Below are 15,000 nucleotides of genomic sequence, written 5' to 3'. Positions count from 1 at the left end.
TTATGTATATTTTAAAGGTAAAGCAAGGTGGTTTCTAGTATCAAAGTAATCATGTTACACACCTTTCATCAAAATTTTCCAAAGCTGCTTCTGGACATAATTTGTGGTCTGTTCAGCATCTCTTCAGGGAAATAACCATTGGACTTAGGTGGATCTCATGCCCCAGTTCCAGGGATGACCATATGAGCTGTCAATCTAAGTGCCCCATTCCCTTGACTCCAGTGACGAGTTCAGAGAAAGGAACATGACCCTAGTATGACCAGTGAGAATTCTCCCTGAGACTTTTAGTGGAAATATCATGAAAACATTATCTTCTTTTTGCAGGGATTGCTAGATGGAAAGCCTAGACCTTTTGGTGCCATCTTTGCCTATGAATGAAGCTGACCCAGAAGAACCAGAATTGAGAAACAACTGGATATAGCTGTGCCTGAAGTCAGACACAAGCACAGACTTCCCAATTGGCAGAGCCTGTAAATTACCCTGCAGTTACTTTTAGCTGCAAGAATCTGATCAACAGAGTTACTCATAGCTGTAGGATAAATTCTAAATTCCTTTGTAGGAAAATCATGGCCTCTACTGATCCACACAAATCCTTCTCTTATTAATCCTTCCTCTATCCTAACTCATGCCCAAGAAATACTGAACAGCTCACCATTCTCCAGTCACACAAGGGTTTCATTTCATGTCATCAGGCCTTTACACAGGTTGTCCTCTTTGACTGGAATGTCCTTCCCCTATTTTATCTATCCTTCAGACCTCAGCTGTATTACTCACTCTTCTACTTGCTCTTCTGATGGTTTCAGCCTCCTCGTGGATTGTATGCCAATGACTGGCTGGCTTGACTATCTCCTCATCAGACTCCAGGTGTCTTCTAAGAGGGATATGCTTTTTCCTCCTTCTATCCCCAGACTGAAGCAATAATGCCACCTACTCAGCAGAATCTCAATACATGTTTGAGGCAAAAAGGAAGAAAAAAAACAGAAGAAAGGAGGGAAGAGAAAGAGAGAAAGGGAGAAAACAAAGGAAGAATTCCAGAAAATTCTAAAATGTTCTAAGAACTCAAAAATGCATCTTTACTTATGGAACTTGAATTATTTATAGAGAGCAGTGAAAGATAAATTCTGAGGTAGGAGTTTTTCTTTTTCCCCCATGAACATAATCTTAAAATACTTGTCTCATCTACTTATTAATTATACCATATCTGTGAGCTATGATCTACACCATGCTTAACAAAATATTTTTATATTAATTGGTTTCTACTCCATAGAAACACCTGTAAGGCCAGCAGCTAAAACTTGCTATCACTCTCCCAAAAACTCAGAATATATTGCATCCCACTGACTTTAGCAAAATTGTCTATCATAAAGGACAAAGTCATACATACTGCTAGCTTGGCACTTGAGTTCCTTTATAGTCTGACCAGATACTTAAAATTACCTAATCTTTAATTCCTTCATCTATGAAATGAGAATAACACAACTTCCCTTATAAGGTTGTTAGAAAGAACTAATTGAGATGGTGACACATAGTAAGGACTCACTAAATGTTGACATTATCCTCATCCTCATTACTAGCATCACTGTCTCTTGTACAGAGAAGACTGTGCATCTATTGTTGCCTTCACTCCCCCTGTTCCTCCCACTTGGAATGTCTGTCTCAGTCATTGCTCTTCTCATCTCCTAACCGTCTCTCTAAACCAACCTTAAGACCTACTTCTTTAAAGAACCTTCCTGACAATAAGTGTAACTTCAAATAAATCATTTTAATCATGGGAGAACTGACGTATAAAGAGCAGAGTAAAAAGACGTTTAGCTTTAAGTGATCTGTCAATAGCAAGAAGTACAATATTTTGATCGATGAATTAGAGATTGAAAGGTTGCCTTACACCTAAAAGTAGTTACGTTCTTATCTCAGGTCCTATCCTTTAGTGTTCTGTGAGATTTTCAACATTGATGTTGAATTCAATACGATAAATCGCCTTTTATCCAAAAGTCAAGTCATCTAAGAATTCAAAAAACTAAATTTCCCCTCATCAACTCTAGTCAATTATAATGGCTTCCCAAAGGCTTATAAAGGCCTTGGGAAAGGTCAGAGGATTGAGTCTGCCAAAATTACATCAGTTTATTCTAAGTCTTTAATCGAGAAAATCCAGATGTGATAACATGATGAGTCCTGGTTAACCAAATGGTTAACAATTTACCACAATGCTCTGGTTCCTCAGCCACTCTTAAATAGGATTTTCCTGTAAATCTGTACATACTGTTCACCAGGTTTAGTGAGAAAGTTATGGTGCTCTAGTCAATGTGTGATAAATTCCATCCATTCACACCGGGAAATGTTAATTATCTGCCAGGTTTCTGTAATCCTTCTTCACACTCCCAGGAGAGGGGAACTTCAGAGTGACAAGTGATTGTGAGGTGTGTCCTACACTAACCCTGGGAGAAAGGGGCCCCTCTTCGCTCACATCACTTCCTCTCACTCTTGGGGTAGCAAAGAGTGTCAGGGAGCTGTGGAGGAGATATTCCAGGCTCACAAAATTCAAGTCAAGTCTCAGTGGGAGGACTTTGCCGAAACCTTCCAACCCCTTCTTGTTGCTGAATGTTTTTGCTCTGGGAATTATTGGATATCAAAGAGGATATTGCTTGGAAATCTTTCGTACAGTACAATGACTCTTAGCGTGTTGCTTTTTGGAGAGTGCAGAACGGGCCCTATAAGAGTAAACTGGATAGTCATTCCAATTCCAGATCTTTGCTACATATTCCAGTTCTGAGACAATATTTAATCAGTTGACTCTCAAGTTCCAAATAACTAACTGTTTTATCCCCAAATTCTGCCAGATGGGAATTGGTCGAAAATATTTAAGAACTGTATTGTTTCTAGACTCTTATATTCATAGTAAAAAATGATGATGATGATAACAATCACTTATTTTGTCTATTTATTCAATACTTACTATGTGCTAGTTTCTTTACTAAGAGCTCTATATGTATTAGCTTTTAATTAATAATAATAACCTATTTTTGTCAAGTCGATTCTGATTCATAGCGACCCTATAGGACAGAGTAGAACTGCCCCATAGAGTTTCCAAGGCTGTAAATCTTTACAGGAGCAGACCACCACATCTTTCTCCATTGGAACAACTGGTGGGTTGGAATAACTGACCTTTCTGTTGGCAGCCGAGCACTTTAACCACTGCGCAACCAGGGCTGCTAAGAAAATTAATAATAACAACAATAATATAGCTAACACTTAGTTGGTACCTACCTACTAGGTGTACCAGACACTATGCTACAAAATTGACATGCATTAACTCACTATCCCTGTGGGTTGAGGACTATAATTACTGAAGACTTATTTTACCAACGAAGAAATTGAGGCTCTGTAAAGTTTAGCACTTCGCCGAAATTTGCACAATGCAAATAATAGCAAATCACTTACTCAAATCCAGAAAATCTTGGTCCAGAGTCATCATTCTTAACCACTAGGTTTTGTGGTGAGGCCCTGAAGAGAAAATCCTACGATATGATCTATGAGAATAACCACATAGCTTATCATCCAAACCAGGACTTTTGAGAATGAAAGGGGCTGCTATGAATAGTTACACCAGGCCACAGATGTAAATCAGAACTCTCCCAGGCAAACCAGCACTTATAGCAACCCTGCTATAAGGCCTTGGTGGTCTGACCCCTACCTGCCTCTCCACAATATACCCTACTCATTCTCTGGATCCCCATCCTACTGTCCTTCTTTCTGTCCTTCAGCATACCAAGCTGCCCTTGGATACATAACTGTTTCTGCACAAAATGCTTGTTCTCATCTATCCTCTCTCATTCTTCCTTACTGGTTATCAGGTGCTCATCTGCCAGCCATCATCTTTCCACTATCAACTCATGGAAGTCCCCCTGCACTGGTCAGGAATGCTCTTATGCACTCCACGGGACAGGATTACTATGATTTTTTGGTAAATATTGATCTCCTCTACTCCCCTAAATGTTCCACACAGGCAGTGACTGGGTCAGTTCCCTCTCCCTCCTAGTTACCCCTGTGCCTAGCATAGAGTAGATGCTTAACAAATATTTGTCAAAGAAAAGTAAGAGAGACAAAAGGGAAAGAAGGAAGGAGGGACTTAAACAACAAGACATTGGAATTTTTGTTTTTTGGTTTTTTGTTTTTTCTGATTGCATAGATACAAATTAATTCATTAATTCATTTAACAAATATATATTGAGTGCCTCATCTGTTCCAGTACCATTGTAGGTGCTGAAGGTGTAGCTGGAATTAGACAGGAAAAGTTTCACAGACTGTCCATTCTTGATAACAATCAATAAACCCATAAACAAGTAAATAAGCAAGATGGTTTCAGATGGTTCAGAAAGTAATCAAAAAATAAAACAGGGTGATGTATTAGAAAGTGACTAGGAAGTGGATTTAAATTTGGTAGACAAGAAAAGCTCTCTTAGAAGGTGATACTTGAGATGAGTCCCGAATGATGAAAATCCATGAGAACATTCCAGATAGATGGAAAGTGGGTGCTGTTGTGTAGGATGAAAAGTCTGGTGTAGCTGAAGGAGAGAAAGACTAGGAAGGAATGGCTGAAAGGGAGGTTGAGGAGATGCAGATGCCACTTCATATAGGACTCTTCAGCAATGGTAAGGAGTTTGTATTTTATTTTATGTGTAGTGGGAAGTGTTAGATTTTAAAGAGTAGAATGAATTGACTTGATTGCCTTTAAAAAATATGTCTATTTTGTTCTTTTGAATGAACCATCCTTTCCTATTTCTTTGTATGCCTTGTACAAACCAAGACATTTAGATGTTATCTTGTGTTAGCTTGAGAACTCAGGTATTTCCCCTTCCTCAGGTTTGAATTTTTTAGTTGTTGAAGGCTGCAGTAGTCCATCTTCTCAATGACTGTCCCTATTTTTGCAACATATTGTCTTATGGATGTACATGGACACCAAGGACTCTGCTCCCCAGCCTGCGTCCAGCTAGTATTTCTAAAAAAAGATTTCTTTGTATCTGGGGTGGAAGAGGAAGACAGTTCTCCCCAGTCTTTGCAAATTGGCTCTACCTGGGCCTTCCTTCAACACTTAGGCTTATCTGTAGTATACTTACAGATCAACCCAAGGTGACAGTATAGCCTTCCTAGGTTTTTCTGTAAGTTCATTTTGCTCTGAGCGTATGTGTGGCTTTCTCGATTTCCCAGCATACACAGTGCTTTGAAAAGTCACAGCCTTCAGGTGTTGCCGACTGCTTCCCCTCATCCCATGCAAGCTCTAAGGCAGGCCAAACTGAAAGGAGTGACCCACTTTAGTCCTTCAGGCAACCCCCAGAGAGATCAGAACAGATATACAGCATAGTCCACTAGTTAGTTCTGCTCTGCTCACTCCAGAGTTAGAGTCAGGCCCCATCTCTGGGAGTGGGGTATGCTGCTGCTACTGCTTCAAGATAGCCAAATTGTCAAGCCAGGGAGTGAAGGGGCATAAACAGTAGAAAATCAATTACAAGTCACCCTTTCTTGATTCAGTATTCACTTAGTTGCTGCAAACCTCTGACAGCTTTCCAAGGTTCTTGCAAAGTCGAGTCTATCAATTTCTGGTTGTTTTCCTTGGCGATCCTGTGAAGGATGGGAGCTTGGAACTTCTCATGCCAGCATCTTCTAAGACGTTCCCAAATTGAGAATCAGTTAGAGGAAGGCAAGGGCAGAAGCTGGGAAAGTATTGCAGTAGTCCAGACAAGGGACGGGCAGATGGATGAAGAGGTATTTTATGGAGGTATGGTCTAGCAGTGCTTCTCCAACTTAAATGTAAATGTGAATCACCAGGATCTTGTTCAAGAGAAGATTTTTTATTCCTTAGGTCTGAGATTCTGAATTTCTAACCAACTTTCAAGTGAGGCTAATACTGCTGACCTGAAGACCATACTTGAGAAGCAAATATAATTTGCTGAATTATTTCATTTGGAAGGTGTGAAAAGAAGAGAATCAAGGGTTATTCCTGGGTTGTGTTTTTTTTCCCCCACCCTTGGAGAAATTATATAGCTGGTAGTGGCGTTTATTAAGATGGGAGGTTTATCATCATCCCCGATCTCTAAGTTACCTTACTGCCGTCTGGTGGGGTTGAATAGCAACTCATTTTGGCAAAATGGTCAGACTTAGGATTATGATAGTCAGAAGCAGGCTTCTGCTCAGTAGAAAACTGACACATGCATGAGGATAAATCCAAGCTCTTAACAGTAAAAAAAACAGTTTTCTGATGAGTAAGTTTGCATTGCCAAGTTCTTGGTTAAAAAGGGTGGCTTATGGATCATTCTTTTCCAAGAGGCATCAGGCACACTTAAAGGGTGGTAAAAAGTTGGGTCATAGAACAGCTGAAGTAACTGGGACAAAGGAAATTATTCTTATATTTTTGTACATATTGTCCAACTGTCCTTGTTCCTAACAAGCCCACAGTCTTTGTATTCTTGGCAGAGCTTATTTAACTCTGTAGACAACAATTCTTCATCATTAGACTTTATCCATGTTTTCTAGAAAATTAAGCCTGGTCATTGAATTTCTGAGCAACTGTAAGGATGTTCACAAATGAAGCCTTTTATATTTACAAATCTGAAAGTTGTCTTAGAATTCTCTGCCCTTACTCAAACATATTGTGCAAAGTCAAATGAAATTCATCTGGCTTTAAATGTGCCTTATAAATAGAATCTGACTTTATAGGTTATGGAACTTCACTGGTTGCTCCTAGAAATGGAAAAATGTGGCAAGTCCAAGACTCCCCATACAATTCAGTTTCGTTTCTTCTTTCTCTTGTGCATCTCCTTCCTCTCAGGGACTATTCACCTGATGCCTGTCCCACAGCTCATCTCCGGAGCTGGGATGTGCAAACATACTTGGCAGAGTTTAAAGCCTCCTCAAAGTTGTGTTTCCAACAGACCTTAAGTATTTCTGATTTGGAGGGGCACTTTGAGCTGGAAAATGTGATTTTCTGGCTTAAAGAAAAATGTCTCAAGACTTATAAAAATTCCCATAAGACTCTTTGGACATCAGCTAGCTCTCACCGAAGAACATTGTAGAAATGAATTAGAAACATATGGATTAGGTTCCCTCTGATTTAAATATGGGTTTCAAACGTTAAGGGTGGAGGGGTTGGGGCCAGTGTAGGGAAGATTTTGATCAAAATATTTAGAATCTTTGTTAAATCAAAACTACTTGAAAAAATCCATTTTTAGAAAGAAAATAAAAAGTTACTTATATGTCAGTTTATCCAAATTTGAAATTTTAAGTTTGTTCTAGTTTACAAATCTGTCCCTTGATCTTGGCCTTCAACAATGACCTGATAAATCAAACAAAAAAAAAATTGTTTTCCTGGGCCTCTTTTATACAATTTCATTGTGTTCCATTTTCACCAGCTTCGATGGAGGCCAATGGCAGATTATCTCTCCTCCTCAGGAGGAAATTTTAGAAAGTATTTTCCATGATCATTATCTAGTGCCATTTTCTAATCATGACACCTTCTACTGGAGAAGATTAAGAAAAACACATCATTATTTGGCAATTGGGAAAACGTATTTGCACTTAAAACTTGTATTCTCAGTACCCATAGAATGCTGAGCTAAGAAGAGATAGTCTACTTACTTCTTGATTCGTTTTAACAGCAATTACAGTAAAAACAAAACCAAAATAGTGACCTTGATAACTCTCCCTGTGTATAGCCAAGGTCAAGTCCAACTTACATTCTTTTCTAAAAATGCTACATTGTCACAGTGCCAAGGACAAAGAAAGGTTGAGCCCAACTCTGTATCTTTCAAAATCTTGGGAATGTTTTAACAAGGGAAGAAAAGTTTCTCATAATTAGCATATAAGATATCTGAATTCAATGCCTGCTATGCTCCTGGAGTTTAAAAGCAGAGGTTTGTTCTTTAATCCTGTTTTTCCTTGTTTAGTCCACAAATCTGCTTAGCAAATCCTTCTTTCAACAGAATGTTAAGGCAAACTTAAGTCAAGGTCTGACAAATTGCCATCTTTCCCATCTTAATTCAGGCCAAAGAACTCATTTTCATAATTTGAATGCAAAATCATGCAACCCCTTACAATGTTGGCTTCTCCCTATCCATTATGACCACCTCTCTGTCTGTTTCTTACAAGTCTCCAAAGTCCACCGGAGGCCCTCTGGTCTTCATTCTGATCTTCAAACACATCAAACTTCTATGCATCTTAAGGTCTTGACAATTACTGTTCCCTCTACCTAGATGCTGGGCCTTAGATTTTTGCACAGCTGGCCTGGATTCTTCTTGCCATTCTAGTCTCTGCTCAAATGCCTTTCCCTGATCACTCAACTGAAGGTTGTCCCACTGGGCACATCCTTTCCCCCAGTCATTCCACAACCTATTAAACTGTCTATTTCCTCTCTTAGAAAATTATCACTCTCTGAAGTTACCTTCTTTATACACTTATCTACTAGTTTCTGCCACTCTCCCCAAAACTGTAGGCTTTATGAAAGTAAAGATCTTATCTAGTCCACTGCTCTATGTTCAGCTCCTAGGAGAGGTACTTGCACAGAGTAGGCACTCAATAAATATTTGTTGAATGAATGAAAAAACCATGTAACAATTGCTACTAGTGACTGTTATGGATTGAATTATGTTATCCTCAAAATATGTGTTGAAATCCTAACTTCTGTACCTGTAAATATGACCCTGTTTGAAAACAGAGTTTTTTCTTTTGTCATACCAGTGTAGGGTGGATTCTAAACTTAATCACTTTTGAGGTATAAAAAGATCAGATTAGACACAGAGACACACACACATGGGGAAGACAGACACCATGTGTGATGGTTAAGATTGTGTGTCAACTTGGCTGGGCCATGATTCTCAGTGTTTATATGTGATAACTCCCATTATTGAATCTGCTGTGAGTAGCCAATCAGTTGAAAGAGTTTCCTTAGGGGTATGGCCTGCATCAGAACATAAGCAGACCTTCTGGTTTTTTGCTCGCTCTGGAGCCTGCGGCTGCCTCCTGTTTGTCTGACCTCCAGTTCTTGGGACTTGAGCTATCAGCTTATCTGCCAGTCTTGGGATTCATCAGTCTTCATAGCCTGTAAACAGAGCCCTGCTCTCAGACCTGTCGATCTTGGGTTCACCAGCCCCTGCCACTATGTGACTCAAGAGAAGCCTTGCAGTCTTACCTGCCAATCTTGGAATTTCCTCTTGGAATTTCTTGATATTCACAGCCTGTGAGCAAGAGCCCTGCTTTCCAGTCTGTTGATCTTGGCTTCACCAGCCCTAGCAGCTACATGAATCAGGAGAAGCCTCTATCCTACTCCATGGACTTGGGACGTTCCAACCTCTACAATCACATGAGCTGTTTCTTTGATATAAATCTATATATATATTTATATGCTTTACTGGTTTTGCTTCTCTAGAGAATCCAACCTAAGATACCATGTGAGGATTATCTATAAGCCAAGGAACCAAGGAATGCCCAGGGCTACTGACAAGAAAGAAATCAACACAGCCAAGACCCTGATTTGAACCTTTGGCCTCCAGAACTGTAAGAAAATAAATTTCTGTTCTTTAAAGCCACCCACTTGTGGCATTTGTGTTGTAGAAGTACTAGGTAACTAAGATAGTGCCTTACCCAGATCCCTAGGTTCCTTTTACCATTTCGTTGCACTCAGCCCCAGATGTTGTGGGGTCCTTGCTGCAAGCGCTCATGCTTACAACAACCTATTGCGGTTTACCCTTGGGCAACTGGAACTCTCCAGGAGGGAGCCTACAATTCCCCCTGAGCTATCCCATAGACAATGACTGCTGGTGCAAGGAGGACCAAAAGCCAGCTCTCAAGTAGAACAAACTCCTAGGTGGTGCTATTCACAATTTAGAGCTCCCTGCAGGATCAGGCCAAAGCTAGAGGTCACCTGAAATCTCACCTGTGCTAGGTTTCTCCTCACTTCTGGTCCTACTTCTTTCCCTTTCTCCTGAGAGTACTCCTTCAATAAATCACCTTTCTCCAAATCCCTGTCTGAGACCTGTTTCTAGGGAACCCAACCTAAGACAAGCCATAGATAAAAGTTCATGAAGTCAGCATTCATCCCACTGATGATTGTAGACAGTGTCCCATTAACATTCAATCTGTGTTTATAAACAGTTCCTACTGTGTGTTCTGAATGCTACAAGGGGAAGAAAAGATGCAGCTTTTACACCAGTGGTCCAGGAGACCTTGGAGTTTTTGGAAAGTTATTTGCACATCACACGTAGTCTATAGACTATATTAATGGTATGTCTAATACAATTATATACCAACACTAACAAATGCATGTGGATGTTTTGATACTAAAATACACTTCATTATAAAACATTGTTCAAGTCAGGGTAGGTTTGGTCATTTTATATTTTATCAATTTCAAATACATTTGGGAAAACAGATATTTTTTTCTATATTAAACAGGGATCACCATACTCTGCAAAGTCAGGAATTACTGGTTTATAAAAATTCCCGAACTAAAGGAAAGGGAAAATGTTATGACTAGGCAATCAGCCTAAGGTCCCAGGATCAAATTCTTAAGAAAAATTTGCCCTCTCTGCCTCAGAATCTCTTCCCCAACCTCTTCTTAAACACTTTTACCTAACTATTTTATTACCCGAGGTTCTGTAGGTTAGAAATTCATTTGAGCTAATAAGCAATCTCACCTAAAAATGCTAATGTTTCTGGAAAGGTTAGAGTGTCGTCAACCATCCCCACTTTAGTAAGAAATCACCAAGCCATTGATTCAATAAATATTTGAGAACCCACTATGTACAAGATACTAAGCTAGCCATGGATATAAAGTTCTGTAAAGGACACTCCTCCCTTAAAAAAACAAGTTCTGTTCCTATTATCTGGCTCAAATAAGGTAGAGAAGTGAAGGAATAAAACTTTGGGATTAAAGAAATTTCATGTGGCTGAAAACAGCAAGTCGGAGGCATGAAACACTTGGAGACTAAGAAAGTTAGAAGCAGGTAAAAACATGAGCAGGTAAGAAAGACAGGTCCCAGGCAATTAGGATGACCAAAGAAAGTTTTTTCTAGTCAGAAATGTTGCCTGAGTCAGATCATACAACAAAGAAAGGGCAAAAAATTCTCTCCTCTCACTCCCTGCTGTACCATGACTGAAAATTTTGTGAATACTATCCCTTTCTTAAAATTCTTTGACTTAAAATGCAAGTTAATACTATCTTGGAACCCCTTTATATGTTAAATAAATACTGCACACCTAGAACAGGACTCCAAACACTGATAACTTTGTTTTTATGTGTTTCATATGTGTTTTCTGTGGGTAAAAGTCTTCTACGTGCCAAACAACTTAGAAATGAACTTTCAGATTCATGATCTATTCATAAGTAAGGACTGACCTTCCTGTCTGAAGGCAGTTAGTTACTTGTAAATTTAGTTCAATGAATATGGATGGAGCCCTTGCTCTGGAGCCAGTACTGTGCTAGGAGAAAGAAGATAAAACAGTATGACTGTCCTCAAAGAGAGTGACAGATTATAATAATGGCCCCAGTTCTTCACCCCTTCCTGTATTCACACCCTTTGTCATGTGATCTCACAGCTCCTCTCACTAAAGACAGTCTGTTTCCCCAACCCATTAATCTGGGTTCTGCCTTGTGACTTGCTTCAGCCAATTAAGCCTAGGACTCAAGAGGCTGTGTGCATTTCCATTTGTTCTTCTTGTTCTCTTGCTTTTCCACCACAGGACATGCTCAGGCTAGTGTGTGGTTCTGAAGGAGGATGAGACACATGAGTCAGAGATGCCCTAGCTAAGTTGCCCCAGCCATGCCCAGCCTCAAAAAGAGCCACCAACCAAGCCACAGATGCAAGAGGGAGGCCAGTTGAGATAATTCAAGCCCCAGTTGACCCATATATTTGTGAGCAATAATAAATATATAATATGATATATGTATTATTCTTATTTTTAAGCCACTGAATTTGAATTTTTTTTTTACACAGCTAACTGATACAGGAAGCTTATTACCTAATCTAGGAGATCAAGACGTATAAAACTAAATGATAATATGTGTTTGTCTTACCCAAAGAATGGAAAGTTCAAGGAAGGGAGTTTCCTTCTTATTTTGCTTGTTTGTTGTTGATTTATTCCTAGGGCTTAGAATATAACATGCATGAAACGAATGAGTAAATTAATAAATGTCTAACTCTTACTAATGATGGATAGTCAAGTAAATGTTCAGATGAGGAAAGGATTTTTGACGGATAAAGTTCAGTCAGTGAACGGAGTAGAGTTGAGTGCGTATGTTGGGGGTGGAGGTTGGAGAGAAACTCTGCGCTTACAGAGTAAACCACAGCTCATCCTACTCCCCTAATCCATGAACACAGCTTTTTAACTCCTCATTTACCATCCTGAACCAATTTCCCTTTTCTCTCGTGTTAAAGGGCACAGTCCTGGGTGACCGCATAAAACACATTCTGCTTTAAAAAAAATACTCCGTGTACTGCCTTGCACACTCTAAGGGCCAAGTCTGTCAAATGTTTTTGGCTACAAGGGGCTGGCTTCACGTGGCAAAACAGGGCAAATGCTTAACCGAGCACTGTGAGCTAGAAAAGAGGCTATGTGACCTGTTCGGACTCAACACAACCAACCTCTCTTCAATTACCTTTCTGGATGGCAATGCTGGTTTTCAGACCTATTTATTAATATATATCTTAACGTGCAATTCAATCTATAGAGCAGTAGGTCTTTGTCCACAGGCTTGTGGTAATTCTATTCACTGAATATGAGCTATGATTTGGGAAATGGGCCAGCGTTCTTCCCTATGAAGTAACCTTTGTATTGGCTAATAAAGCACTCCCATGTTGAACACAGGAAGCCTTTGTTACCACATATAACTCATTGGTTTTAGATCTTAACTGGGGATTTGAAGGGAAAGTTAGGCATTCATTCAAAAAGACACTTATGTATCACCTATGCACTGGGGACATCAGTAAAGCACCTCTTTTTAGCGAACTTAAGCTTTGGGATTCCAAAGAAGTAATAAATAATTTCTGCCTGGTGGGATCAAGGAGCCTTTGGGAAGGAGCTGATGTTCCTCCATTGAGTCCTTAAAAGACAAGGAAATGGGAAAGGAGGTAAAGGCACCTCAGGCATTCAGAAGAGCCAATGCAAATCACTGAAGTAAGAAAGCAGGTGGCCCAATGGAGAATGGAAAATAGATAAATAAAATTGAAACATAATGCCTGCACACCTATTTAGGGCCACTGGCCATTTAAATATGCTCTTTTGTGATGTGCCTGTTCAAGTCCTCTGTCTATTTTTCTATTGGATTATTTACCTTCTTTTTACTGATAGTAGTTCTTTATGTATTCAATATATGAGCGCTTTTCCAGACATGCATCTTGCAAATATCTGCTAGTCTATGGGTTTCCTTTTCTCTCTCAGTGGTGTCTTACAAAAGACAGAAGATCTTAATTGAACAGAGCCCAGTTGATCAACTTTTCCTTTATGCTCAGCACTTTTTGGGTCTTATTTACGAAAATTTTTCACAGCGACACTATTCATAATTGTCCAAAGCTGGAAGCAACTCAAATGTCCATCAAGAATAGAATGGATGAATAAATTGTGGCATATCCCTTTAGTGGAATACAATGCAACGTTGAACATGAATCAGCTCCAACCACACACACAACATGGATGATGCAAACAGACTGTTGACTGGCACAGTAATATATACTGTATGATTCTATTACGTAAAGTTCAAAAAGGCAAAACTAATCTATGGGGTTAGAAGTCAACATAATGGTTACCCCTGGGGGATAGTGCCTGGGAGGGACCTTGAGGGGCTTTGAGAGCGCTGGTCATGATCTTCTTCATGACCTAGGTGCTGGCTTCATGGGGATGTACATCTTATAAGAATCAAGTAGCACATGTATTTTTCTATATTTTTGTTATGTCTCCATAAAAATATTTACATTTAAAGACATAGAAAAAAGATACCTGAGGGGGAAAAGAAAAAAACCAAACCCATTGCCATCAAGTCTATTCAGACGCATGGCAACCCTATACGACAGAGTAGAACTGCCCTATAAGGTTTCCAAGGAGCAGCTGGTGGATTCAAACTGCCAGCCTCTTGGTTAGTAGCCGAACTCTTAACCACTATGCCACCAAGGCTCCACCTCAGGGAGAACAGTGGCAAAATATTAGTCTGGAAGAAACATGGATTCAGATTTGGAAGGGCCTTACAAAGAAGCTTGGAGAATTTTAAAAGTTTTTAATGTCTGGGCTTTGGAAAGGTGAACATACCGTGTGGAGGACCAGCAGAATGTGGATGTGATTGAGACAAAGAGATTAGTTTGAAAGCTCCACAATAGTCCAGACGAGAGATGAGGAGGGCTGGTTGGAAGCAGAGGCAATGACAGTGGATTGAGATGACCTTGGATTTTCCCACTGAATGTTTTTTTAAAAGACCAGAAGCACCTGCCCAATGTGGGGTGGGGGGTGAGAGGGAATGCCTACAAGTCTTTGACAGATGTTGAGTTTTCAAACAATGTTAGACCTTAATAAACACACCTCTCTATTTGATTTATTAAGCCCCAGTATGTTTGCCTGGATTCTGTCTTGGGTTGTAAGACATGGATGCTGATACAAATCCACATACAGATTAGTGGAAAGTTATAGAACTGAAACAATATTGTTTGAACACATTTTTCCTTTCCTCCTTTCCACACTCCCCTCTGCACATTACTCAAGTCCTCTTGCTGGGTGGTTTCTACTTCTCATCTTAATTCGCTCCTCTGTCTGCATGCTCATTAGGAGAAAGAGTGATTCCTTTTCTTGGAAATGAGGAGCCCAGGAAGGCAGTAAAGTGCACAGGGAACTCAGGTAGACAGCATGATGTAAGATGGAGTGCAGCCAGGCCTCAGGGCTAAAACAGTGCCATAAAATCTTCCATAGACAAGACGTCAAGACTGCTTTCATGCCATCTCTGAGAGACAGCACAGGTGGGACAAACACCTT

The sequence above is a fragment of the Trichechus manatus genome, unplaced genomic scaffold, assembly GCF_000243295.1.
Source record: "Trichechus manatus latirostris isolate Lorelei unplaced genomic scaffold, TriManLat1.0 scaffold00104, whole genome shotgun sequence".
NCBI lineage: Eukaryota > Metazoa > Chordata > Mammalia > Sirenia > Trichechidae > Trichechus > Trichechus manatus.
The sequence above is the reverse complement of the archived record's forward strand: the minus strand, read 5'-3'. Positions refer to the sequence as shown.